This window comes from Macaca thibetana, chromosome 7 (assembly GCF_024542745.1).
Source record: "Macaca thibetana thibetana isolate TM-01 chromosome 7, ASM2454274v1, whole genome shotgun sequence".
NCBI classification, from domain to species: Eukaryota; Metazoa; Chordata; class Mammalia; order Primates; family Cercopithecidae; genus Macaca; species Macaca thibetana.
The window spans coordinates 3,025,463-3,052,669 of record NC_065584.1 but is presented as its reverse complement, the minus strand read 5'-3'; the positions used below and the strand labels follow the sequence as shown (position 1 = coordinate 3,052,669).

Below are 27,207 nucleotides of genomic sequence, written 5' to 3'. Positions count from 1 at the left end.
ATAAATGAGAGCTCCCCTGCACAAACTCCCTTGCCTGCTGCCATGTAAGATGTGACTTTGCTCCTCATTCGCCTTCCGCCATGATAGTGAAGCCTCCTCAACCGTGTAGAACTGTGAGTCCGTTAAACCTCTTTCCTTTATAAATTACCCAGTCTCAGGTACATCTTTTTTAGCAGCATGAGAACAGACTAATACACTCCTTATATACTTATATAAGGGTGTCGATGAGAAGAGTCAAGCTCTGTAAAATATTTGAAGAGATTTATTCTGATCCAAATATGAGTGACCATGGCCCATGACACAGCCCTCAGGAGGTCCTGAGAACATGTGCCCGAGGCGACTGGGGCACAGCTTGGTTTTATACATTTTAGGGAGGCATGAGACATCAATCAAATACATTTAAGAAATACACTGGCTTGGTCCAGAAAGGCGGGACAACTCAAAGTCGGCGGGGGAAGGGTGGAGGGGGCAGCTATACGTAAATTTAAACATTTTCTAGTTGACAGTTGTTTGCATTTGTCTAAAGACCTGGGATCAAATGGAAATATTCAGGTTAAGATAAAGGATTGTGGAGACCAAGGTTCTTTTGAAGTCTTACAGAGGCTGCCCTTAGAGATAATAGATGAAAAATCTTTCCTATTCACCTTTAAAGGGTGCTAGACTCTCAGTTAATCTCTTCAGGACTGGGAGGGCCTGGAAGAAAAAGATCTAGCTATGTTAATAGAGATTCTTTACAGATGCAAATTTTACCCCCACCAAGGACGACTTTGCAGGGCCATTTCAAAATACGGCAAAGAAACATATTTTAGGGTAAAATATTTTGATTTTCTTCTTTCTCATGTAATGTTACGCCAGAGTCAGATTGGAAAGTAAGTCACAATATACAGGGTTAAATAAATTCCATCTGATGAGAATTTATGGTTTGTAGGGCATGACTCCCCAGACCCCTTAGACAGGAATTTGGGCAAGATAAAAAATCAGAGCTTAGTCCTCAAGGGCACAAAACAGGTTAAAAGGAAAAAAAAAATTGGGAAAGGTAGGATATGTAAACACCAACCAGAAGAAAGCGAGTAGAGTGATAGAAATGTCAGACAAAGCAGGTGTGAAGGTGAGGTGCTTTGCTCAAGACGGACATGGGCATGTACTGAAGGAATCAACACTCCAGGAAGCTATTATAGCCCCAAATAAGCATCAATACACAAATTATGTGAAACAAAAACTGACCAAACTTAAGAGAGAAATCCATGTTCATACAGAGAGACTTTAACCTGCCTCTCTCAATGGCTGATTTAATAAGCAGACAGAAATATCAGTAAGGATATGGAAGTTCTGAACGACACAGTTGACAAACCTGACCTAATTGACAAGTGATTCAGACCGCTGCACCGGCAACAGCAGAACCCACGCTCTCTTCATTAGCACATGGGACGTTCGCCAAGATTGTCATGTGCTGGATCGTGGAGCAAGTCCCAACACATTTCACAGGATTGAAGGGATTCAGAGTTTGTTTTCCGTCCACCGTGGAATTAAGCTGGATATAAAAACATAAATACAACTAGAAAATCTCCGACTGCTTGGGAATTAAGCCATATGCCTCTAAATCATAGACCACAGAAGAAATCACAAAGGAAATTAGAAAACACCGTGGACTGTTGGATAGTGGAGATACAGTATGTTGAAACTGACAGGTGCAGTTGAAGCAGTGCTTAGAGGGAAATTTATAGCCTAATATGCATATAGGTAAAAAGAAGAAGGCTAAAAATAAGTGACCTAAGCTTCTATCTCTAGAAGCTGAGAAGAGCTGAGTCTAGTAAGAGGGGAAGGAAGAAAATAATAAAGATATGACAAAGAAAAACCAATGAAATGGAAAACAGATGTACATTTTGGGAAATTCACAAGCCAAATTTGGTTCTTTAAAAATATTAACAAAATGAAGGTATCCCTAATAAAAATGATCAAGGGGAATAAAAGAGAGAAAACATAGCCAGGCGCGGTGGCTCACGCCTGTAATCCCAGCACTTTGGGAGGCTGAGGCACGCAGATCACGAGGTCAGGGGTTTGAGACCAGCCTGGCCAACATAGTGAAACCCCATCCCTACAAAAAATACAAAAAAACAAAAAAATTAGCCAGGCGTGGTGGTGTGCGCCTGTAGTCCCAGCTGCTCTGGAGGCTGAGGTGGGAGAATCACTTGAACTTGGGAGGCGGAGGTTGCAGTGAGCCAAGACTGCACCATTGTACTCCAGCCTGGGTGACAGAGTGAGACTCCGTCTCAAAAAAAAAAAAAAAAAAAAAAAAAAAAAGAGAGAGAGAGAAAACACAATAAATAACATCAGGACTAAAAAAGCATTAACAAAATAATGAGAGGATATTATAAAAACTTTAAGTAAATACATTTGACAATTTAAATTAAATGGGGAAACCTTCTTCCTCCCAAAAACACAATTTATCAAAATGACAGACAATATTTAATGTGAATAGTTTGATATGTATTAAATAAATTGTATCCACTAGTAAAATGTTTCTCATCAGTAAAACTCAAATCTCAAATTATATCAGTGTATTTTTTCAAACATTCAGGGAAGAAATAACACTGATCCTACACAAGTCATTTTATGCAATAAAAAAGGAAAGAACGTGTCCTAACTCATTTTATGAGGCCAGTATAACCTTGATATGAAAGGCTCACACAGACACGAGAAGAAAGGAGAATAATAGGCCAATCTCCTTCATGGACATTCACAGGGAAATATAGGCAAATTGAATCAAGTGATACATAAAAATTATAGTATATTGGAACCATAGAGGAGGGTTTAATATAAGAAGGCAAAATTAATCAATGTAATTCAAATTACACAAAACAGATACATCGTAAGTCCATCCCAATGCATCCAGGATTTGATAAAATCCAATTTCATGAAAAAATTCTTAGCAATTTGGAATAGATGTCATTGATCTTCTTTAAACTAATAAGAGAATAAACTAAAATCTTACAGTAAATATCATGACAGTAGGAATGGGGCAAGAATGTCCACTATCAGTATTTATTTCTATTCCACATGATAGTGTACTTTGTAGCAACTGCATTCAGGCAAGAAAAATAAATTAAAATATAGGAAATAAAAAAATCAAATTGACATATTTTGCTGATACCATGACTAGTACATAGAAAAGCCAAACTAATGATAAACTTTTAAATTAAGAAGTAAATTTAACAAGTCACTAACTGAATTTTTATGTATTGTAACAAAAGTTAGAAAATTAAAAATTAAAGCCCACTACTTACAATAGCATTAAAAAATCTAACATATATGAGTAAATGTAGCCAGAGATGCATAAGACCTCTACATTGAAAATTACAAAATAGATTTTTTTTTTTGAGACAGGATCTTGCTTTGTCACCCAGGCTGGAGTACAATCACAGCTTACTATAGCTTCGACCTCCCAGACTCAAGAGATTCTCCCACTTCAGCCTCCTGAGTAGCTGAGACATTAGGCGTGTGCCACTACACCCTGCTTTTTGATTTATTGTAGAGACAGGGTCTCTCCACATTTCCCAGGTTGATCTTGAACTCCTGGGCTCAAGTGACTCTCCTGCCTTGGCCAAAGTGCTGGGACTACAGGCACTAACCACAGCGCCCAGCCTTGAAAATCACAAAATAGTTTTGAAACAAATTAAGAAAGACATAAATAAATGGGAAATTACATTATGTTCATAAATTGGAAGAATAAATGTGAATTCTGAAAATAATTTACAATCAATATAAATTCTCATCAAAATCCAAGCTTTTTTAAATCAATTGATAAGGCTGCATCAATCATGAAGAACAAAACTGAAGGATTTGCTCTACCCGATGTTATAACCTGCATTGTCAGTAGATAAAATGGCCAGTGTTTGGCACAAGAGTGGATTGATTTACCACTGTAATAAATTAGAGTCCAGAAAAAGACCTGAAGCTGTACAATCACCTGAATGGTGGGAAAAATAAAAGTCCACTGAGCATCACTGAGCAGAAAAATGGTAGTCTTTTCCACACACGGTGCTAGGTCAATAACATTTTCATACTTTTAAAAACATATTTTGACTCTAACCTTATACCAGATAAAAAATCAATTCAATGGATGGCAGATCTGAATGTGAATAGCCAAACAAAAACCTCTGCAGGAAAACATAGGGGTACATCACTGTGATCTTAGAGTAGGCAAATATTTCTCGAATAGGAAACACAAAAACAAAATGATAAATGTGTGAGGTGATGGATGTGCTAATTACCCTGATTTGATCATTACACAGTGTATACATCTATTAAAATATCACTCTGTATCCCATAAATATGTACAATTATTACATGTCAACTAAAAATAAAAGGGGAAAAAAGAAAACACAAAAACGCTAACCACCAAAAAGAATGATAAAGTGAACCGTATTAAACTTTAAAAATTCCTGCTCATCAAGAGACATCATTAAGAGAGGGAAGAAGCAAACCACAGAATGGGAAATGCTATTTGCAGCATGTTTCTGACAAAGGACTTATGCCCAGAATGTGTTAAAACTCCTATAGATCACTAAAAGAAGGACAGATAAACCAATAGGAACATCAGCCAAAGATTTAAGCAGACATTTCAGAAAAGAAGATATTCAAATGGCCAATAAATATATGAAAAATTCTCAATAGTTGGTAGGGAAATGTAGGGGAAAACCAGTATTAGGAAGCATTATACCCACTGGAATGACTGAAATGGAAAGAGGAAAAGCCACATTTTGACAAGGCTGTGATGCAACTGGAACTCTTACAGACTACTGGTCGGCATGTAAAGTGGTACAAAATATGGGGAAATATCTGACAAAATCTGTTAACACTTGATACAGCACTTACATTTCTAGGTATGGACTCAACAGAAATGGGTAATGTTTTTTACCAACAGTATAAACGAAAATGACCATAGAAGCACTATTTATAACAACCCAAAACTGGACATTAAAATGCCACCCCTCCCCCAAACAGTAGAATGGGCAAATAATTGATGGAATGCTCACATGGTGGATGCTGGGTGTCAATGCTGGGTGTCTATGAGAATGGTGAGCCACAACTACACACGACAGCACGTATGGACCTTACAAGCAAACTCTTGAGTGAAAAGACCAGATAGCAAAGAAGGCAGGTTGAATGATTCCATCCTTTAAAGCTTAAACCAGGCAAACATAGTTTAATACGTGCTGTTAGATGTCAGGATTACCATTGCTCTTGGGAGGAGACACAGTGAGCAGAAGGAGATACAGGAGAGGTCTCTGGAGGGGCTAGCAATATTCTGTGACTTCATGTGAATGCTGCTTTCACAAATATATTTACTTTGTGGAGCTTCTTTCAGTTGTAAAAGTATGGTTTGTGCACATTTTCATTTGTATGGTATACTTCAAAAAAGTTTACCTGAAAAATGTACTGCATGTGCGCGTGGAAGCATGTATGAGGATGTTCATTGCAATGTTGTTTACAGTGGAGAAAAAATGGGAACAGCCTAAATGTCCAGCAACGGGGAAATGATTAAATCAATTACTATCTATTAATATTGTGAAACACTAGGTAGAACTTTGAAGGAATAAAGTAGATTTAAATAAACTGGCAAAAGGCAAATATGCAAGCTACGTAGAGAGCAAAAAAACCAGGCTGCAGAACAATACATGTAATTGTTTAAACATGAGTCGAGCTATAGATTTTTGTAGGTTATATATTTATATGCAAACACATAGAAAAGTACCCTAAAGAAAGTGCAACTGTGCTATGGTTTGAATGTTGATATCCCCCCAAAATTCATAGGTTGGAATCTAATACCCAATGTGACAGTATGAAGGGGTGAGACCTTTGGAAAGTGATTAAGTCAGGGGGGCTCCACCTTCATGAATGGGATTAATGCCCTTATAAAAGAGGCCTGAGTGAGCTCCATGGCCCCTTCCACCAAGTGAGGACATAGAGCAAATGCCATCTCATAGGAAGAGCAAGCCCTCACCAGACAATGAAAATCTGCCAGCACCTTGATCTTGGACTTCCCAGCCTCTAGAACCGTGAGCAACACATTTCTGTTGTTTATAAATTACCCGGTCTACAGTATTTTGTTATAGCAGCCCAATGGACTAAAACAAACTGTAATAGTGATTTTTGGGGGAGAGCAGACTAAAATTAGGGGTGGAGGTCAAAGTTATTTTAGGTTTATTTGTGTTTCTGTTTTATTACAATAACAATATAATCATGATTATTTGAGCAATTAAAAATAATATTTCAAATGATAAGTGAAAGATTTCCAGTAGGACATTTCCTAGCAAGAAAATGCATACATATACACATATAACTTCAATGTATTCAAAAAGTTAAAATTGCACAAACAAAACTACTTTACCTTGAACCACTAGAACTAGAAATTATTAATAAGTCTAAATAAAAAACCCTTGCCAACTGGTACTTTAAAGGTACTCCCGTAAACATTTGTAGAAAATGAAAAAAGAAATATTTTTCAAACTCTAGAATAGCAGAGAAATAATGAAATCGTTAAGAACAAATGAGTTTCTACAAAGCTGTCCTCAAAGATAAAGTCGCATCTTTAAATGCCTTCATTATCAAACAAAAAAAGAAAATCAAAACTTTCAAGTCAATGAGTTTGTTAAGCAGTTCCAAGGAAGAACAAAATAGCAGATGATAGCAGAAATTATTGAATTAGAAAAGGGAAAAATGAGGATTAATAAGTACATTAAGAGCTGAGAGATAAGTAAATTGAAAATTTAAGTCTTTTAAAAATCTAACATAACAGACTCAACTCTGGCTAATCTATTAATAGTTACTACAAAGGGGGAGGCATAAGAAATAGCAATTAAGGAACATTTAAAATCCCGTAAGAAAGACAGTAAATGTGCCTGCAATTTTAAAAATGAACAAGGCATTATTTGCATGGTTATATGCTGATAAATCTGAATGGAAAGAAATAAATGATCAAAGTTAACATTAAAAGAACTGAGCAACATGAATAAAGAATTATTCTTGGAAAAATTTTTAAATAGAAAGGAATTACATCCAAAAGAGGTACCAGACTCAGGCGTTTTTGTTGGTGAGATGTGAAATTTTAAGGCATAATTAATTCCAAAAGTATGTATCAGTTTTAGAAATGTATAAATTTGGACAAGTAATTTTATAAAAGTAGAGTAATCCTGAAACCAAAATCTGACAAATATAACCCACCATCTGTTCTTCAGTCTGCAAGAAATAGCCATTACATTAAAAGAAGTTTCCACTATCTCATAAGATTTACCAAATAATTAAACAAAGTCAATAGAATCTTTAAAGCAGAACTTCTCAGAGCCTTTGACATGCAAATGTGCATTGTGGTTCTTAAGAAGGGCAGGAATACAGTCTGCAGTGTTTCCCAGTTTTATTCTTCCAAGCAAAAAACCATTTCTACCTGGAAGCATCTCTTGGGAGTGGTGATCTGGGGCACATCCTTTGGGAAAGTCTGCTATAGAATATAAAAGTGCATGCAAAATCAAAAGTGAAATATGAGCAAGTAAAATTGAGCTGTATGTTTAATCAACAATCTATGAAGGTTTAACATGGGAAAGGAAGAATGGTTTAATATAATACAATGTCTTATTTTATTTATAATACAAAATACCAATCGGCCTCAAAGTAGAATCTGAATAAATGTTGAAATATTATTCAGAAAATTTTAAAATACATTTCTGATAAAACACTTAGTAAATAGTAAAGTCTCTTACATGCATAAAACATTGTCAACATGACTACCAGTTCTGTGTATCAAAATCATAACCAACAGATTTGAAAAGCAAATAAATGGTGAAAATTTATGCAATGAATATCATGAACAAAAAGAGATCTCTTTAAAATCATCAACACAAGCATTATTATCCCACATAAAATTGGCAAAGGTCAACACATAAATGAAGGAATACAAATCACCAAAAATTATTAAAAAGTGTTCATATTATAATCAAAGAAATACAAGATTAAGATATTCTTATTTTTATCTTTCAGGTTAAATAACATATACATTGCAAAACATCAGAAGAGTATATATCAGACCAACCTTTTTACAAATCACAAATATAAACTTAGACAACATATTTAAAAAATCTTTGTGAAGACACCAGAGAATAGCCAAAAGCAAACAGAAAGAGACCGTTGAAAGAAAATAACTGCATTGATTGAGTTCATGTTTCTACAACCTTTTGCTGCAGAAAAATCCCCAATTTTTATGATGTAGGGCAACTAAAACTTAAACAGAAAGTTGCAAACTTACTGGCTTAAGGGGTGAGAGAGCAGGGTTTGGAACTTCCAGGCCAGCTAGAAACAGAAGAAAAATCCCAGAAAGGAGAGAGCCAGAGAGAGAGAATCCCCCAGATCTGCACACAAATGCTGCTGAAATTTTTGGCTGACAGCTGCACTGCACAGGCACAAAGGAAGCTCCAGGAAGCCCAGCACAAAGCTACTGCTGAAAGGCTAGAATAACCCAGCAGATAGTTCAGCAGAGGTCCACCTAAGGAGAAACAGGGTTTGAAGTTTATGTCTAGCAAAACTTCGAATTTATTTTTATGTTATGTTATGAAGTTTATGTCTAGCAAAGTTGTGGCTTTTGAGAACAAATATCAACACACTTCAGAAGATAACAGTCCAGATACTATACAACAGGGGTCCCCAATCCCCAAGCCATGGACCAGTACCAGTCCGTGGCCTGTTAGGAACCAGGCCACACAGCAGGAAGTGAGTGGTGGGTGAGCAAGCATTACAGCCTGATCTCCACCTCCTGTTAGATGAGCAGTGACATTAGATTCTCACAGAAGCACACACCATATTATGAACTGTGCATGTGAAGCATCTAGGTTGCATGCTTCTCATGAGAATCTAATGCCTGATGATCTGTCACTGTCTTCCATCACCCCCAGATGGAATCATCTAGTTGCAGAAAAACAAGCTCAGGGCTCCCACTAATTCTACATTATGGTGAGTTGCATAATTATTTCACTGTATGTTACAATGCAATAATAATAGAAACAAAGTGCATGACAAATTTAATGTGCTTGAATCATCCCCAAACCATCCCCACTCTCCTCCGTCTATGGAAAAGTTGTCTTCCATGAAACCAGTCCTTGGTGACAAAAAGGTTAGGGACTACTGCTATACAACACATCATACACAGTGTCTAACATAAAATAAAAATTACTAGAATTAGGAATAGAATAGGAAGTCAATAGAAACCAAACTGGAAATGACCCAGATGTTGGAAACAGCAGAAAGAGACTTGTACTAGCAGCTATTATAAGTACATTCAAGGATGTAAAATAAAATATAGACATAATGACTAAACAGATGGAGACCCTCAGCAGGAAAGTGAAAAATACATATAAGAACTAAATGCACATTCTGAAACTGAAAAATACAGTAGCTAAAATAAAAAATTCATTGGAGGGTGTACCAGAACAGAGAAGGCAAAAGAAAAGTTTAATGAACCTGAAGATTCATCAATAAGAATTAATCTGAAGAAGAGAAGTGAAAAAAACTTTAATGAATAAACCTTCAATGACATGTGAGACAATATGAAACAGTCTAACATAAGTGTAGTTGGAATCCAAGAAGTAATGTAAAGTGGGAATGGGGCAAAGGAAATATTTGAATAATGACAAAAATTCCTCAAATCAATTAAAAATATCAATTTATGGATTTGAGGAGCTTAGACAATTTCAAGCATGATAAATACAAGGAAAACAATACACAGGAATATTATAGTCAAACAGCTAAAAACCAAAAGTGAAGAGCAAATATTGCAATCAACCAGAGAAAAATGACAAATGACATTCAGAAAAAAAAAATGGTGCTAATTACAGCCAACTTCTCACTAGAAACAGTGGAGACCCAAACAGATCCATATCTTTTTATTTTTATTTATTTTATTTTTTTTTTTTTTGAGACGGAGTCTCGCTCTGTCGCCCAGGCTGGAGTGCAGTGGCCGGATCTCAGCTCACTGCAAGCTCCGCCTCCCGGGTTCAGGCCATTCTCCTGCCTCAGCCTCCCGAGTAGCTGGGACTACAGGCGCCGCCAAACGCCCCGGCTAGTTTTTTGTATTTTTTATAGAGACGGGGGAGACGGGGTTTCACCGTGTTAGCCAGGATGGTCTCGATCTCCTGACCTCGTGATCCGCCCGTCTCGGCCTCCCAAAGTGCTGGGATTACAGGCGTGAGCCACCGCGCCCGGCCACAGATCCATATCTTTACATACTGAAAGAAAAAGAAGAGTCAATCCACAATCCAGAATTTTGAACCTACAGAAGCTGTCTGTCAAGGACAGAAGCAAAATAAAGATTTTTAAGAGATAAATGTATTGAGAGGATTTATCGCTGGCAGATCTGCATTACATCAAATGCCAAAAGAAGTTCTTATGGCTGGTGGGAAATAACACAAAAGGGGATCTCGGATAAGGAATTACAAGGAACAAAAATGGAACAATTATGGGTAAATATAAATTATTTTCTTTCCTTTTCTTAATTTATCTAAATTACAACTGTTTAAAGCAAAGAGTGTATTGTGGGATTAATAACATATGCAGAGGTATAATATATGACAATAATAGCACAAATGACAGGGGATGGGAAATAATCCCACACACACAGACACGATAGAGTAAATTAAATGAATGTAAAATAAAATTCAATTAACATAAAAGAAGGGAGGAAAGGGAGAACTGAGGAACACAAAAGAGACAAGACAAATAGAACACAAGTAGCAAAACGGAAGACTCAGTCCAACCACACTCATGATGACATAGAAGTAAATGAATGACGCATTTGAATTAAAAAGCAGATATTGTCAGACAGGACTTTTTTTTAAAACATCCCAACTATTTACTGTCTATGAGAAATTCACTTTGGCTGTAAAGACACGCAGAGATAAACAGGAAAAAGATGTAACATGAAAACTGTAACATGAAAACAACATCCAAAACACTGTAACATGAAAACAACAACCATAAGAAAATTAAAGCATCTGTAAGAATATTAGATAAAGTAAAATTTGAAACAAAGGTTCCTACTAAAGAAGGACATTCCTTTATAATAAAAGGCTAGCTCACCAGGAAGGCATAACAATCGCAAATGTCTATGTGCCCAACAATAATTTGAAAATACAAAAGGCAAATACCAAAAAAACCTAAAGGGATAAATAGACAATTCCACAGTAGATTTTCACACCTCTCTCCACGTAGTTAATAGAAAAAGTAGACAAGAACATCAGTAAGGATGTAGAAGACTCACACAGCACTATCAACCACCTCGATCTATCGTAAAGTTAAAGAACATTCCTCCTGACGACTGCAGAATGCATGTGATTGTCAAGGGCACATAGAACATTCATCAGGGCAAACCAGATGACAGCCATATAATAAATCTCAGCAATTTTTTTTTAAATTGGAAGCATGCTATCTGGTCTCTGACTATAAGCATACTGTTTAATAAAATAAAATTAGAACTCACTAGTAATAATACATCCAAAAGTCCTCCAAATATTTGAAAATTACATAACGTGCTTCAAAAATAACCCATTGATCACAAAGAAATCACAGGAGAAATTAGAAGGTATGTCAAGCAGAATAGTAATGAAAATACTAGTGAATATTGTGGGACCAGCTAAAGCAATGCACAGAGGAAATTCTTAGAGAAGAGGAAAAGGCTAAAGTGGATGATGTAAGTCAGAGGCCAGCAGACCACATCCCATGGGCTGGCCATGTGTTTTGTGAATAGTGACACAGCACAGCCACAGTCATTCATCAACTTGTTGTTTATGTGCTTTTGTGTCACAAAGGCAGAGTTGAGTAGGTGTGACAGGGGCTGTGTGGCCCACAAAGCCTAAAGTATTTACAGTCTGGCTCTGAGGTATAAGTAAACATATATATTATTGTTCCTAGTTCCTGGCACACAGCTCCTTAAACCTTTGGAATCTCCAGAGTGATGAGGATCTTTTTGTTATGCTGAGATGACTGGTTACTGGGGAGCCCTAGACACCTTCAGGAAAAGGGCTGGTCACCAGAGAGATAAAGGCGTGACGAGAGGGTTGGAACTTTCAATCTTACCCCACTGACCTCCGGAAGGGGAGAGGGACTGATGGTTGCCAAGTCAAATGGCCTAATCAATCAGACCAACATGAAGGAACTCCCACAAAAACCCCTAAACCGCAGGGTTCCAGAGCTTCCCAGTTGGCAAACACACTGGTGTGCCGGGAGGTGGCCCCCCTCGGTGCCATGGGAGCAGAATCTCCTGCACATCAGAAAAGTGTGTGCCACAGCAGGGAAGTGTGAACTCTCCCTTGGCAGGTGAGGACAGAGTCTAAGTGCTGAGAGGGCCACTCCCTCCCACTGGGCCTTGGGTGAAACTGGCGAGGCCACCTGAGGAAGAGCCTGGCAGGGAGAATCAGAGCCACCCATGCCTAGGGTTCTGTGGGCTGCAGTGTCAGCCTGGCCAGAGGTGGCAGAGCAGCCGGGACGGGGAGGGGACTGAAGGGTCTCTGGAGCACTCGTCACTAAGCCCACCCTGGGGTCCCCTGTGGGCACTGTTGGAGCGTGTTGGATAAACAGCATTGTAACTGCTTCATGGAAGTGAATGTGCCGCCGGACACAGGTGTGCATTTTTCACAGGCTGCCACGGAGCACCCACGGGGCTGGAGCCTGGCAGGGAAGAGTGTTGGTGAAGAGTCGGACTCTGCCGGCCCCACTGGTCTCTGAGCACCTGGTGCACTCCGGGCACCCGCGGGCATCTGCCTGGCCAGAGGGCAGCTCCACAGCCAATGCTTCTCTAAGCAACCTGTGGTCCCTGAGTCCAGACCTGGTGCCCACGGGTGAATGGAGGTGAGGTGCCTGTTCTCACGTGCTGGATGCTGGGCTACCCCAGGCTCCCTGGGGGCGGAGGAGGGGAGGGCCACTGAAAATACTGACGAGCATCCCCGGGGCCCCAGATGGAAAGAGAGTAGTGTGTGGGCCTCTGTGCATAGGACGGAAGGGGGCCCTGGGGCGTGTCCCCCACTCCATGGCTCTTTCCTCATCTGTGAAATGGAGGAAAGCATATATCTTTCCAGCTCAGAGATGCCCGTGAGGACCAAGGGCCTGGGGGAAGCAGCGCTTGGCCAGGGTGGCTCGTGGCTGTGACCAGGTTCCAGAGACTGGCCTGTCTGCCTGGGTCCACCGCAGCATGACGGGTTCCTGCTGATGTGAAGGCCGACTGCTGCCCTTCCAGACGTCCCCTCAAACGCCGTACCACACCGCCCGGGGGAGGCCAGGCCCAGGTGCCCAGGAGCTGCCCAGAGCCAGGTCCACACGGATCCCAGCTCGCTTTCCGCCCCTCCTCGTCCTGAGCTACCTAAGCCCAGGTTAGGCTGAGGAGCCCCCTCCCCACACTCCCACCAGACTCTAGGGTATTGGCGGTGGGGGGTCCCTTCATAGAGCAGGCTTGTGGCTCAGGCCTCTGCAGCTGTCCTGGTTTTGAGATATTTTACTCCACTCAATAAAGAGTATTTGTAAAAAGCAGAAATGAATGCGTCTAGTTTGTGTGCTGCAGGAACTCATAAGCATCATCTCCCTGATTCCCCTTGCTCCTGTGGGACCTGGCGTTTCCCCACTGGATTCCAGCCTGCCATCCTGGCACCACCCAGGCCGTCCCAGCCACCGCAGCCACACTGCTCGCTCTCCCTCTCCATCTCGCTGACCCGGCAACTGAGTCGGCTTCTGACTCCATGTGACGTCTCTCAGCTCCGTAGCCTCTAAATTAAAAGATTAATTAGCTCAGGGAGCCCAGCACGGGACTGCCAGGGGCGCTCTGCTGTTCTGCAGACAGGGGGACCGTGTCATTGCCATTTTGAATTGAAACAGGCCTCTTGGAGAGAACCATGCTTAGGAAAGCGTCGAGAAACCTCCAGCTCTTTGGGGCAATAAGGGTATAGTGCTGTCAAGACGCTCGTCAGAGCCTAGTAAGATCACCTAACTGCTAATAGCCGGTGGGAGCGGAAAGGCCCACGTGTGAGGAGGAGGCAGGAAGGGCTTCGCTTCCAGGAGGGCCAGGGCGGGAGGGCTGAGACTGTCCTCTGAGTCCCTGCTCAAGGACCGTGTGAGGAACTCCATAAAATTTTATGGAGTGAATGAACTCGCTGTGTTTGGCTTGAGCAAGTGACAGCCTTGCCAGCTCTGAAGGTCTGTTAAAAGGCAGATGGGCAGATCCACCTCTATTCTGAGACAAACTTGACTTGTGTGATGCGAGGTGAGGTGTGGGGACCAGTGGCAGGCTTACCGCGCTTCCCGGGCAGCAGAGCTGGACTGCGCACCCAGTGCCCCGTTCTGTGGTGTGGGGTGTGCAGTATCCGAGCCCAGGACGCAGCTCAGTGACTGTGACGGGGGCTGTTCAGCTGCTGTGGGACTGAATTATATGCATCCATTGGCAAAGCCACATCATCTCACCCCACAAAATACAGAATTTGGGAATCTGCGCTGGGCGATGTGGGGTATGGTGGGTGTGTCTGTATGGATGTGTGTCCCTCTGCCTGAAGGGATGCAGGGCCCTGAATGACCCAGCGGCCTCCCCATCAGCCCTGCCCTCCAACAAGCAGCCGAGGAGGGGGTTCCTCAGCTGGGGCCTGCACAGCTCCCTGAGGGGGAACAAGGGGGAGGGTCTCAGAGTGGGGCGAAGGTTTCTCCACATTCAGTCCCCGGCTGGACCTGCAGAAACCTAGGACTCTGCTTTGACCCTGGTTTACAGCTTTCGGGGCCCCTGGGGAATGCTCTGGCCTCTGACCCTGGCCCTCCGGCCATTTCCACAGCGAAGGCCCAGGGATGTTAACCAGTGCAGAGGCCGACAGCAGTCCCGGGAGGTGCCACTGTTTAGATCTCATGGCCGGTCTCTGTCTCCACGTTATCAGAGGGGCAGGCTGAGGGCTCTGCCAGACCCTCCTGCACCAAGCCCCTCCGCAGGGTCTGGCCCAGTGAGGGGATGCTGTCACTCCCTGGGGTGGGTGCCGGGGGCTACGACAGGTTTGGGGAGGAGGCTGGTGGGGCCTGAGCATGGGCTGGTGCAGAGGCCAGGTGAAGGGTGCCCAGGCACTTCAGGATGTAGCTGGGAGCTCACTCAGCTGGGGGGACGCCTCCCCAGTGCCCAGGTGGTGAAAGCGGGTTTCCCCCTCCAGCAAGTTCCTTCCTCAGCCCATAAAGCAGGAAACCTCCCAAGTGGAAATATGGAGACAGGCCCCTCCTGCTGCCTGTTCTCCCCACGGGAGGTGAAGGGCCTCCTTGGAGGGCCTCTGCTTTCCAATCTGTTAACACGAAGTCTGCCAGAAAGTCCTCAGGACCCCACGTTTGTGTGTGTGCAGCTGCACTCCGTAGAGAAGCTGCTCTGGCCTGTCCTTGTCCCTCCCCAACACTGCCAACCCCAGGCCCCCGTCACCCCACTACTCATGGACTGGGTCACCTCTCACCTCCCCAGGAGGCTCCTTGGGCCCCAGGCTGCCCTCCAGCTGGGCCCAGCAGCTCTCCTGCCAGTCCTGCCAGCTGTGGATTGCACCTGCCCCCCAGGCGTGGCCTGGTGCTGACACCTGGACACCCAAGGACAGGCTTGGACTGTCCTAGGCTCCCACCCAGGAGAGGGTTTGGGGTGGGCAGCCTAGACCTGCCCATTCCTTGACAGGCTGTCCTAGCTGCCCAGGACTGTCCCAGTTTTAGACCCGGAAGCCCTCAGCCCCAGAAAACTAAGAGTGACTTAGGTTGGGAGGGGTGGGTCAGGATGTGTCCCCACTGGGAAGACAGTCTGGCCCCCCAAGGCATGCACAGAGAAGCCCAGGGCGGTGGGAGGGAAGGAGGGGTTCGGGGAGAACCCTGCTGGGGGGTCCAAAGAACAACCTGAAGGAGAGGTTCAAGGAAGTCCTGGCTGAGCAGAGATGCTAGGGGGCCAGGCGCGGTGGGCGGGGGAGCAGGAGGGCAACGGGCAGATTGAGGGTTCTTCCGCTAGGACCTAGTGCTTCCAGGAGCATCTCAGGAGCTGAGGGGCATCTGAGGCCACAGACGGGAGGCTGCATGGGTGGCGGGGGAGGCGTCGGCAGCGGCAGGCGTGGGAGCCACTGAAGGCTCTTGGCAGGGGAGGGACGGGCAGCTGGCATCCACGAAGCCCCCTGGACCGTAGCCTGGAGCCCAGCCTGGAAGGGCAGCTGGGTGAGAGGAGGCTGGGCACACAGATGCATGGTATGGGCAAAGGGCCAGGTTGAGCCGTGCCGCCCCGGACTGCAGGGTCCCACTTGGCTTCCGTCTGTCACAGTCACAGCCCCTTCTTGGAGAGCGTTTGCTGATGGAGCTCAGCTCCAGAAAGTGCTGTTTAAAGATTGAAGAGCTCCAGGCAGGCGATTACAAAGCACGTGGGTTGACTCTCTCTGACCCACAGCTGGCGGAGGGAGGGGAGAAGCTTGGGGGCACCACAGCTGGATGTGGTCCTCCCCCATGAGAAGCACCCAGGGCACGTGGAGCAGAGGGAGATGCCAGCTCTCATTTTCCTCCTCACTGGAACAAGGCACTGGAAGGCCACTCCAAGGGTGGGGGCTGCAAGCTGCCTGTTCGCCACTGGCTCTGCCCTTGGGGGACCTTAGCTTGGGTCCAGACAGCCTGCCCCAACACCCCTTGCCGGACCCTGCCCTGCTGCCTGCCCCCGCGTGAACCCCCACCCGCGTGAACCCCAACCCCCACCCAGCAGTGCTTCCCGCCCAGTCTTTCCCAGCTGCAGGCTGGAGACCCCACTCCCTGGGCATCCCCTAGGAGCCCTCCCTAACGCTGCCTCCCACACCCATTTCCCAGATAAGACTCTACCCTTGAGAACATACCATGGAGGGGCCACTCAAGGCCCCTGAGCCACACGTCCGAAGCACAGACACCTTTGGGACAAAACCTCTTGGTGCGGAGCACAGCGGAGGCCGAGGTTCCACGCTGCCCAGGGCAGGACACCCTGCAGTGCTGGGAGGGCCTTGGTCTGTGTTTCCAGGACTGTGAGGGGCCTCTTTGGCCTAGTGGGGAAGAGGCAAGTATGGGACCCATGACCTCTCCTGTGCCCAGGGGCTGTGGTCAGGGCACTTGTCCTGCAGCCACAGACAAGTAAGTGATCAGGACCTGCGGGGATGATAGGAGATGAAGTCCCCCGGGACCCCCCGGCCCTCCCCAGGAACCAGTTTACAGTTGCTGAGCTCTACTTTGGGCCAGGGCGAATCAGGGACATGACCTGGGAAGGGGCGGAGCAGAGGACCCCGGGCAGGTTCCGGGCCTTGTCCTGCCCCCACTGCCCCAACCTTCATGACTCTGCCCCAGTGTCACCTGCCCCAGGCCTCAGTGTTCTCACCTGGGGGCAAGATGTTCCTGAGTGTCCGTTTCTGAGTGGGTTTGCGTGTGAGGTCTCTGCATGGGGGCTCTGTGTGTTTGTACACGTGTTCGGGTTCAGAGTTTGGGCAGGGGGCTTCTGTATGCCCATGTGGGTCTGTGCACATGTGTGTGCACGTGTGTGTGAGTGCATGTATATGTATGCACAGGCATGCATGGCATGTGCGCACAAGTATGTGTGTATGTTGGGACGTGCGAGTGCACGTGTATGCGTCTCTGTGTTGCATGTACACACGTTTGTGTGTGTGCACCTGTGCATGTGTCACTTGCATGCCCTTGCCTGTGTGGGAGGAAGGACAAAGGCGAACGCTCTTGCCTCCTGCTGCTGGGTAACAGCTCACCACAAGGCAAGGCCTTGGATGGCACCACATTCATCAGCTCAGTTCCCTGGGCTGGGGGCAGGCTTGGCTTAGCTGGACTCGCTGCCCCGTGTCTCACATCCGGTGCTGGCTGCTGCATTATTCCAAGAGGCAGCAGAACTGGGTGCCTCTGGGTTGGGACTGAGGCCCTGTTTCCTGGCTGTTGGGGCCCCTGTAGAGCGCTGGGCCTCTCAGGATGCCTCATGCAGATCCCTCACTCTCCAACTCTCTCTGCCTTCTTGTCTGCTCTCGGCTCACCTGGCTGGGCCAGGCTAACCCCATGACCCATGTCCTAAGGGGGCCTGAGCTGGAACCATGACTCCATCTGGAGAGCCCCTCACAGCAGAAAGTGGATTCCTGTTTAATTAAAAAGCTAGGCCAACATGATGAACCCCCGTCTCTACTAAAAATAGAAAAGTCAGCCGGGCGTGGTGGTGCACGCCTATAATCCCAGCTACTTGGGAGGCCGAGGCAGGAGAATCGCTTGGAGCCAGGAGGCGGAGGTTGCAGTGAGCTGAGATCGTGCCACTGCACTCCAGCCTGGGAGACGGAGTGAGACTCCATCTTAAAAAGGAAAAAAAAAAAAAAAAAAAAGCTAGGCGGCAGGAATCTTAGGCGGTAACTGCTAAGCTCTGCCTGGGTGCACCCATCTGAGCCCCATCTCTGTCAGGTGTCTGCTGCACCCACCGGTGGCTGTGCCAGGCATAGCAGCAGCACCTACCCCTCTCCTCCCTGCCCACCCCTCTCCTCCCTGCCCACCCCTCTCCTCCCTGCCCACCCCTCTCCTCCCTGCCCACCCCTCTCCTCCCTGCCGCCTCAGGCCTCTGGCTGCCCCAGCCCATGCAGTCACTGAATCCCCTCGTTCCTGGGCATGGTCCAAGGGAGGTTTATTCCTCAGCCCATCCTCGGCGTTGAGGCAGCAGCCCCAGACACAGCCTCTGCTCCTGGGAAGCCATGGAGGGGGAAACAGGGGCCTGTGGCCTGGAGACGGAGCTCTGGCTGGGACGAGCTCCTCACACAGCACGGTGAACCCTCGCTGAAGTGAGGAGGAACCCACCTCATCGATTGCTGTGACCTCCCAAGATGAGTCAGCCATGAGCCTGGCCTGGGGCTCCAATCACTGCAGCACCCTCCCTCCCTGAGTTGGCCTCCTGGGCCTCACTTTCCCCAGCTGCACAACGGAGAGTGAGGCCCTGAGCGTTGGGAGGTTGGGAGCGAGTCTACAGCCTTCCTCCAGGGCACCCTCCCATCTTGGGCAGAGGCCAGCAGCACACACAGGCTCCGAAAGATGGGGCTGCCCCGTCCATGCAGCGCCCACACCCCACACAACCCACCTGGGCTGCACGGCTGGCTGCTGCCACACTGCCCAAATAGCTGACTAGTGAGGCATCACCCCCGGCCAGGCAGCCGAGGCCATCGTCTCTCTGGAGGTCGCCTGGTGGTTTTCTCAGGTTGTGCCCCCAAATGACCACGAACCCAGGGCACCTTCCCCACTCCCCCTGCACCCCAGGGCCTGTCCTTCCCTCACACCCAGCCCCAATTTCCTCCTCCTACGGGAAGCCTTCCCTGATGCCACTGACCTGTTCTGTTCTTCCCAGACATGTCATTGGGCCGAGCCAGCCAGAGGGTGGGGACCAACACTCAGGCCATGTGTGTAGCTGGACACTTGGGTATAGAAAGACAGGGTCTCTGACCCCAGCTCCCACATTCTCCAGCTCTGTGACTTTCTCCAGTCTCAGTTTTCTCATCTGTAAACTGGGGTACCTGATTGATGCCAGGTCATATGTGGGGAATTAGATAAGCCAGCCTGTGAGAGGCTCCTGAGGCCTGGGGGCTTCATTCCTGCAGCCCCTTCTCACCTCCCTGAGTCTCTGCACCCCACCCTGGCCGGGGGGCTCCTTGAGTGCAGGGGCAGGGGTGGGCCAATGGGAGAACAAGTAAGGGCTGAGCTCACCTCTCAGCTGGGACTCCCAGAACCTTCCCTTAAGAGCAATGACCCTGCCCCACCCACCCCATTAGCTCTGCCCTAAGTGTTCCTTTAGAAGCCCCCAGGAGGCGGCTGGACAGAGCACCTGGGCATCAAACGTCCTGCAGCCATCACGCAGGTCACACACGGGGCCTCACCACCCATCCAGCCAGGCCCCGAGACCCGCCCTGCAGCTGCCACTCCCACCCACTTGCCCACCTCTCCTCTCTATAACATGGGAAGGGCTCCAGGGTCAGCGGGCGGATGTCAGGGTGAGACAAGTAGTGCGACCCAGGCTCCGTGTTCAACACAGCCATTGGGTGTGCCTAGGGGTTCCCAAGCACTGCCTTGCACAGCAAGCCCATGTTCATTACGGAAACGTCGAACCCCATGAAAGCAGTAAGGACGTGCAATGCACCTGCTCACTCAGCACCAGACGCACAAGCACCCTCTGCAGCCCTTCCTGTCATCTGCACCCACGCCCCCAAAGCATTTGTTAATATGCCGCTGTCTGGAACAGTTTTGGATTTTTGCAGACAGCATAGAGTTGCCACGTCCTCACAGCTGGTTTCCGTTGCCACCAACCTGCATCGGTGTGAGCGTCTGAGAGATAAGGAGTGATATTGACACGATTCACTACAACATCACTTTATTCCGATTTCCTTGCTTTTTCCTTGATGTCTTTCCCTGTCCCAAGACCCCATCCAAGATCCCAGGTGATGTCTGTTTTGTTTTTGTGTTTTTGTTTTCCCCCGTTCCTACGGTTCTGACCACATGGCGTTTGGTCGTTGTTCCTCCTTGGACACCTCCTGGCTGGGACAGTTTCCCGCTTTCCTTGTTTTGATGACCTTGACAGTGGTGAGGTGCCCTGGGCAAGCACTTTGCAGGAAGCCCCCATGGGGATGCCGCTGCTGTTCTTCTCACGAGCAGCCTGGGGTTGTGGCTGTGGGGAGGAAGGGCCATCTGCTCACAGCCTCTCCAGGGCGCACGCTGTCAACACCACCCTACTGCTGGCGCTGACTCCACCCTCCTCATGTTTCAGGAGACTTGACTGACAGTAAATCTTCATGGAAAGCACTCTGGGGTGACAGCACCTGGACAGCCAGGACATAACCGCTCTGAGGCCCCTCCTGAGCCCCTGGGGCTGCTACAGCCCCTATGGGTGCTCCCTGGCCGCATCCTTGTCCCGCTCCAGCCGCTCTAACTTCTCAGCACGCGTGCTCCTCCAGAGGCCTGTGCTCTGTGTGTGACCGTCCATGTTGCTGCACGGGTTGCCGTGTGGGTACCGTGCGTTTAGGCAGCACCCTATCCATTCATCCGTCCCACTGCGGGGGCAGCACCCTATCCATTCATCCGTCCCACTGTGGGGGCAGCACCCTATCCATTCATCCGTCCCACTGCGGGGGCAGCACCATATCCATTCATCCGTCCCACTGCGGGGGCAGCACCATATCCATTCATCCGTCCCACTGCAGGCTCAGCACCATATCCATTCATCTGTCCCACTGCGGGCACATCCTGGGTCTTTGTGGAGCCACGGTCCTGCTTCAGTAGATCCAATTTTCCAAAGCTGCTCTGTGGGTTTCCAGCCCCTCCCAGAGTGTGTGGGGCCAATGCCTTCTCTGTCCTAAAGCAGCCCTGCCATGGCCGCTCTGGAGAGCAGGAGCTGGAAGTTCCATGGGCTGAGCGCATCGTAGGTGCCCCACCTTCACCCCAGGATGGGCCCAGTACCCGCCTCAGACTGTGTCTGCCCCAAGTGGACCACCCGGCTCCAGGTGGAGAGAAGTCCTAAGGACCCCACAGCAGAGGTGCCTAGGGTAAGGGACATGGCAGGGGCGCCCCATGTCAACTTCCGCCTGGGCCAAGGGAAGGGGCAGTGGCAGAGCTCTGCCTAACAGCCTCAGGGGTTTGAGACGGGTCCTCCAGCAGCTCCAGGAGCAGGAGGGCTTGGGCAGGGGTGGGGCTGCCTGCGGGGCTGAAGCTCCTGGGGTGGAGGTGGAAGAGCACACGTCACCCTCACAAGTATCTTGGGGAAATTTCCAGAGACAGTGTCCTAGAACTGTCACCTGGCTCTGCCTGCCCCATGGCAGTGGGATCTGCCCGCCCAGCCTTGGCTCACGGCGACATCAGAGGGGCCAGGTCAGCTCCTCGAGGAGCTTCCTCCTCCAAGGAGGGGCTCAGGTGAGCATCTGGCCCTCAAGGCCCTGGCCTTCCAGTTTGCACACTAAACTCAGAGCTGCCCAGGCCATCTCCCTGCCGTCTGTGGGAGGAGCCGGCACAGCTCTGGAGCTGCCCTCACAGGGCACAGCCTTGATCTGGGCTCAGAGATGGGCAGGGGTCCCTTCTGGCCACCGTATGTCTCCAGAGGGCCTTGTAGCCCATGCTGGGTAGAGGCTCAGTCTGGGCATGGTCCTTGCACGTTCCAGCGATGTAGAGGGTGGTCCCTGGGGCAGGATCCAGCTTGAGGTTGGGCCAGAGTGGGGTGAGGCCTGAGGAAGGGTCTGGGCCACACTAAGCCTGACAGGAGCCAAGCGAAACGGGTCTCTGCCACCAAGAGCAACCACCTGCCTGGGCCTCTGCATCTGGCCAGGCTTGCTGGGCCTCCCCACACCCACTGTCCCCATTTTATCTGCACTCTGTGGCCAGGCTGGTGGAAAGCAGGGCCTGCCTGGGACCCACAGCAGCCAGCCCACCAGGGTCTGGGACCAGGGACCAGAGAGACCCGGAGCTGGGGACACAACCAATGAGCCTTGGAGTCTGTGAAGCATCAAGCGTCAGCCCTGGGACACCCTTGGAGATACCCAACCTGCTCCTGGCCCAGCAGTGGTGAGGCTGAGCCTGAAGGGGCCGGAGCCTGCGGAACACACGGAGGCAAACAAGGCTGCACAGACGCCTGTCCCAGCCTAGAACGTGGCCACCAGGAGGGTCTCTCTGAGGCTGGTGCTCAAGCACCACCCACACCTCCTCATCCCCCTCACCTCACCTCCCCTAACCTGCAAGCTGCAGCCCGAGGCGCACCTGGCTGGCCCAGTCCTCCCAGCAGCACCTGGAGGCTCCCTGAGCTTGTTCACAGCAGCAGCTGTGTTCAGGGTGGCTCTGCACTGGCAGGCCCTAGATGCCCTTCCCACAGGGGTGGCAGGGAACCTGCTGTTCCAGACGGGCCCTGCACTGTGGACAGGCGCTGACGCTCCGATTTCCGCGGTTGCCCTGGCCCCATTGTTTGAGGGCCCCGAGCCTGGCCCACCTGCCCACACCCAAAAGGCGGCCTTCAGGAAGGTGGAGCACAGCAGTGGTGCCCAGTTTGGAGCAAAGCTCAGGCTTGGAGCCTACAGAAGGAGCTCTTAGCTCACACAGAAGGAATCACAATTGGGACCAGAAGCATCTCCCGCGTCGTGTGGAATTGCTGAGGACAGATGGTCAGAAACTCAGTTTGCTGTGGTGGCAAAGTGTCCCGGCCACCCCGGCCCCTCTAGGGAGGGCAGCGCCCACCCCCTCCGATCATGGCATCCACAGGGCTCCTGGAGCCTGTCCGGCCAGTCGGGCCAGCCCTGGGGGCACCCTGTGCCTGCTCCGCTCCTAGGTGACCTCCACTCACAGCCGCTCTGGGGAGCACAGCCTGGGTTCCCTGACACTTCCCTCGTCCACTCTGGACCCACGGGGCTAATGAATTTTGTTTTCAGTGGCATCTCTTCCTCAGTGATGGCCTGTGAGCCAGGTCTCAGCCCAACCCCCCCTCACAGGCTGGCAGCCACCCTGGGCCCCGCCTGTCACCAGCTCCCTGGATGCTCACGGTCGGCTGGGCACTATCACCACACCCTGGGCTGCCTGTCGCAGAAGTGGCCCCAGCCACTGAGGATCACGGAGAGACCAGGGTGACAGTCTCTGTCGAGAGCACCTGTGGCACCTGAGATGAGCCCCTGCTACCTCCCTGTAGGGTGAGCTTTAGGCAAGCCCTGAGGGTGTCTAGAGGGACCCAGTGCAGGGCCACTCTGCCTGAGCTCAGGCCCCAGCCTTCCTGCTCTCCAGAGGGGGAACCAGTCGCAGAGCCTCGGGCCTGGGGCTCGGATGGGCCCGGGCCTGCAGTGAGTGGCTGCCCTCTGCACACATCACTGGCTCAGGGGTCTTCTCTGTAACAAGTGACCTCAGGAGTCCCGGGCCCTGCATTCTTTCTGTCCCTTAGCCCAGAACCTGATTTCTGAAACAAAGTTTCCTGGGCCTCAGGGAGTGTGGTTGGGGCTCCTAGGAGTTCACAGAGCACATCTCTTCCCCTGGAGTCTCCAGCCTGAGCTTTCCTGCCCCACACTGTCCCCGGGGGGCCTGGGATGCTGACAGAAGTCTCATGGCTGCTAATATAAGGTCAGGACTTTAGTGCCCTGTGCCCCTGCTTGTCGCCACCCGCCACCGGCCTCCCCACACCTTTGGAGCAGGTGGGGATCAGCATGGATGGCCCTCTGGACTGGTGTAGGGGGCCCCTGCTTTGGAAGGGCTGCTGGCCAGTGGCAGGGGTTGGATTGGAGCCAGGCAGGTCTCACCAACCCCTATCCTTCAACACAACAGAAAGGGGTGGTTGGAGCCCCGGCTGTGTTAGCTGCTGTGGTGCCTCCAGCCAACCCTATTCCATCCCCAGGGCCACCTGCTCAGGGGTGCCCAGACCCCAGCCACCAAGGGCTCCAAAAGGAAGGTATAGGTTCCATGGGCTATGTAGGGAGGGGCTGAGCAGTCCCACATAGGCACTCATTTGGAACCGAACAGAGGGCTGGGGACTGAACAGAGGCATTCTGATCCCACGGCAGTGGGGAGCCATGGCAGGTCCTTGAGCAGAAGGGTAGGCTCTGGAATATGTTTGAAGGCTCTGGAGTGTGTTTAAAATTGATGCTGACAGCGGGTGTGGGGTGGACTGAGGGAAGATGGAGACCAGGGGTTGCCAGGGCAATGCCCAGCAGCAACGTGAGGAGGCCTTCAGGGCACAAGAGAGGGCCAGGGGCAGGGCAGGAGGTGGGGGTCTTGGCCAGGAACAGGCTGTATGGCTAGGAACCACCCAGAAAAGGGTAAGTCTCAGGGGCTTGGACACCCTCCTGGAGCAGAGGACTCCAGGGTCCCCGGCTGTGTGCCCTTCACTGTGAGGTAGTGTGAGTGCGGCCCACTCACACCGTGCCCAGGCCTGCAGAATGGGAAAGGCCTTCCTGGTAACAGGGCCTCCAGGAGCAAGCAGTCTGGTGGCCTGTGAGCGGCACTTCCAAACATCAGACTTCGCAGGGCTGACTTGACGGCTACCGGCAAGCAAGTCCCTACCATGGTTCCCGTGGGGCAGTCAGGATTCTCAGGGAAGTGGGTTCCAGGCAGGGTACCTGGCCCAGTCTCACTGTGGCCCCCGGAGGCCCAGCAAGGGGTGACTAGTGGGCACAGTGCCTTGGAGTGGGGGGAGGAGAAACCCTAAAATGAGGCCAACGCCCCACGGCCGAGTGGCTCTCTGGAGCCAGCCGTGGCCCCATTGTGCCCCAAGAAGGCCTGGCTGACCAGGGCCTAGGGCTCCTGCAGGGTTGCCAGCACCACAGGGTCAGTGCAGGCTGTCATCAGGCAGTCCAGCCACCCTGAAGGCAGGTGCTGGCGAAGGAGCCTGTCCCCCTCCCTCCATCACCTGCGCTGGGGCCACTGGCAGTCACAGGAGAGCAGAACAGGCCCAAGGTAGGCGCCAGCCATCAAGCCCTTGCAGAAAGCGTGTCCACGCCCATCCTTAAGCTGAGCCTGGAGCCTGGCCACCAGCAGTGAGAAGAGAGGGGAGGCCTGGGGCCCTGGCTCCCCTAGCATCCTGTTTCCACGGAACCATGGCCCAGCATCTGCCCCTCCCCAGGACCCCCCACTAACTGGGAAGGGTCAGCCCCTGCCCTTTGCACTCTACGCCCAAGACATGCGGGCTCCTTGATCTCTCTATGCTCAAGCAAGTATTGCCAGAACTAAGAAAATCTGCCCCAACCTATGATCCCAGCTGGTGCAGATGGACCCAGGCTGTGATAGGCCCTATTCTAATCCTCCCAACAACCCTGCACTCCATTCCACGAATCAGGACAATGCGCTGGGACAGCAAACATTCCAGAGGTGTCCAGGGATACATGGTGAATCCGTGTCCACTGGGGAGTACCCACGAGGATGGAGGAGGCCCAGGAGAGTGGGTGCTCGCAGGAGGCCCTCCGACCCGGGCCAGCAGTCCTGGCCGGCTTCCAGGGGGAGGTGGAGCTGAGCCTCCTGCAGATGGGCGGAGCTGAGGGAGGCAAGCCTGGGGCAGTCAGGGTCAAGGCTCCAGGACTGCCAGGGCCGGAAGCCACACAGGATGTTATGGAGAAGCAGGACAGCAGCAAGGGTGTACAGCTGGGCCTGGTCACTCTGCCAAGCCCCTAGCCCAGCGGCTGCCTCCCCGCAGTGGCCAGTTTTCTCCACAGCCACGCCGGGAGAAGTGCCGGGGGCTGACCATAAGCTTCCCCAGGAACTGCTAACGCCAGCTTCTCCCACTGTGTGCATGTGTCCGGCTGGCCAGGCTCTGTCCCAGGACTTCCCTCCCACCAGGACCCTGTTCTCATTCCCATCACAGGACCAGGGGGCCCTACTTAGCCTCCAGCCTCCCAGGCACCCCTGGTCCTTACTGCAGCTGCGCTGGTGTCATTCTCCATCCTGTGGGGTGAGCTCCAGCATGGCCGTGCGTGCTCTGCTGGGCCGTGCCAGGCCCGTCTCCACTGGCCTCAGACACAGCAAGGCTGGACACCCACCCAGGATCAGAGCTCCGTGGTGGGAAGAAGGGCGATGGAGCAGATGATGAGCCAATCAGACCTGGAGACGCACCAGGCAAGGAGTTCAGCGCTGCCCCTGGGGGACAGAGGGACCCCCGGTACAGGAGCCGCATGGTCCTCACCTCACACCCCAGGGAGGTCGTCCAGCCAGGGCCAGGGAAGAGGCAGCTGACTGCTGGCTGCGGGTTCTGCTTTGGCTACCACACTGCCTGTGGGGCTGGAATGGGGGCTCCCAGAAAGGGGCCGGACTGCAGCCCCTGGAGGACAGGGTGTCAGGCAGCCAGTGGAGGTGAACCCCAAGGCCAGGCCGGCACAGCGCAGGGGCAGGGTGAGGGTCCCAGGTCATGGCTCAGCCTGACGGGCCTTGCTGTGTAAGCTGCTCTCAGAGAAGGAGGTGGCTGGTCTCTTTCTTCCCTTGTGGAGATGCAGCCAGACAGGGGCCAGAGACCCAATGAATTAATTATGGAGGGAAGGCAGCCTTGCCCTGAACAGCACGGCTCTGGATGAGGCGGTGGCTCCAGCTGCTGCAGGGCCCTGAAGGCACACTGCCCACCTCTGCCGGCCCCACCCAGCTGCAGGAGGCTCAGCCCCACCCACCCTGGAAGCCTTCCAGGACTGCCAGGCATGGGGATCTCCTGTAAGCACCCACTCTCCTGGGCCTCTCCCC

General features: G+C 50.2%; 2 protein-coding genes across 28 annotated transcripts in view; one reads left to right on the top strand and one right to left on the bottom strand.

Annotated features, from left to right (window-relative positions):
• SIVA1 (SIVA1 apoptosis inducing factor) overlaps positions 1-27,207 on the top strand; it is a 692,134-nt gene that overhangs the window by 328,002 nt on the left and 336,925 nt on the right. The window lies entirely within an intron of this gene.
• Positions 1-27,207, bottom strand: part of ATP5MJ (ATP synthase membrane subunit j) — an 819,915-nt gene that overhangs the window by 487,304 nt on the left and 305,404 nt on the right. The window contains exon 1 of one of the 27 annotated variants that reach the window (XM_050798474.1): positions 17,206-17,209. The exons of the other annotated variants lie outside the window; for them this stretch is intronic. The gene's annotated coding sequence lies outside the window, so the exon portion shown is untranslated. Of the gene's footprint in view, positions 1-17,205; positions 17,210-27,207 lie in introns of those variants that run through there. 27 annotated transcript variants of the gene reach the window in all.